Here is a 1,395-nt window from a genome sequence, read left to right on the forward strand (position 1 = left end):
ACTCTCTTGTTGACCATGATGGCTACTCCATTTCTTCTAAGGGATTCCTGCCTGCAGTAGTAGATATAACGGTTATCTGAGTTAAATTCACCCATTCCAGTCCATTTTAGTTCGCTGATACCTAGAATGTCGACGTTCACTCTCGCCATCTCCTGTTTGACCACTTTCAATTTGCCTTGATTCATGGACCTGACATTCCAGATTCCTATGCAATATTGCTCTTTACAGCATAGGACCTTGCTTTTATCACCAGTCACATCCACAACTGGGTATTTTTTTTTTTGCTTTGGCTTCATCCCTTCATTCTTTCTGAAGTTATTTCTACACTGATCTCCTGTAGCATATTGGGCACCTACCGACCTGGGGAGTTCCCATTTCAGTACCCTATTATTTAGCCTTTTCATACTGTTCATGGTGTTCCCAAGGCAAGGATACTGAAGTGGTTTGATCAAGGTGCTGTTGGATTTTATGTGCTGTTGTATTTTGCTTTCTAGTATTTTGTTGAGGATTTTTAAATTTATAGTCCTCAGCGATATTTATTTTCAATTTTCTTTTTCTTATTTTTTGTGATACCTTTGGTTTTGGTGTCAGTACGATGATGGCCTCATAGAAGGCCATGAGCCTTTCTCTGCAATTTTTTGGAAGAGTTTGAGAATGATAGGTATCAATTCTCTAAATGTTTGATACAATTCACCTCTGAAGCCATATGGTCTTGGATATTTGATTGTTGGAATATTTAATCACAGTTTCAACAAGGAAGGGCATTACATAATGATCAAGTGATAAATTTAAGAAAAAGATATAACAATTATAAATATTTATTCACTCAACATAGGAGCCCCTAAATACATAAGACAAATGCTAAAAACAAATATTATTTCACTAATCAATCTCCTACCACTACTCTTCATAAGCACACATCTCCCCACCAACCACAAGCATATTTCTAAGCAAGCTGAAAATAAACTTTTGATCAGAATGATTTTGAGGGGGTTGAGTTCCTTCTTCTCTCCTCATCCCAACTGAACATCAACAGATCAACTCATTCAGAACTGGACTTAAAAGTGGCAGGGAGAGAAAATGAACAGAAGTCCCCATATCTGGCTCCTTCCTAAAGTTTCCAGTCCTTGTAAAACTATAGATCTCAAGGCTCCACCTCTAGAAATTCTTGAACATTGACCTTATTGTGTCATGGGAATTATTTTAAGGAAACATCTCAGCTTAATCTGATGAGTGTATGAGGACTAGCATTGGAGAACCACTGAACACCACTGTTTTATAAATATCTTGCTTTAAAATGTAATATACAATTCATGTACTCTACAATGCACAAATATTCAGTGGCTTTTTACATGTTTATACTCCCATGAGGGGCTTCCCTGATGGCTCAGACAG

The 1,395-nt window shown here is 37.3% G+C and overlaps 1 protein-coding gene across 1 annotated transcript in view; it reads left to right on the plus strand.

The window, feature by feature from the left end:
- Positions 1-1,395, plus strand: part of SLC27A5 (solute carrier family 27 (fatty acid transporter), member 5) — a 30,518-nt gene that overhangs the window by 7,945 nt on the left and 21,178 nt on the right. The window lies entirely within an intron of this gene.

Source organism: Bison bison, unplaced genomic scaffold, assembly GCF_000754665.1.
Source record: "Bison bison bison isolate TAMUID 2011002044 unplaced genomic scaffold, Bison_UMD1.0 scf7180017864383, whole genome shotgun sequence".
In the NCBI taxonomy this organism is placed as follows: domain Eukaryota; kingdom Metazoa; phylum Chordata; class Mammalia; order Artiodactyla; family Bovidae; genus Bison; species Bison bison.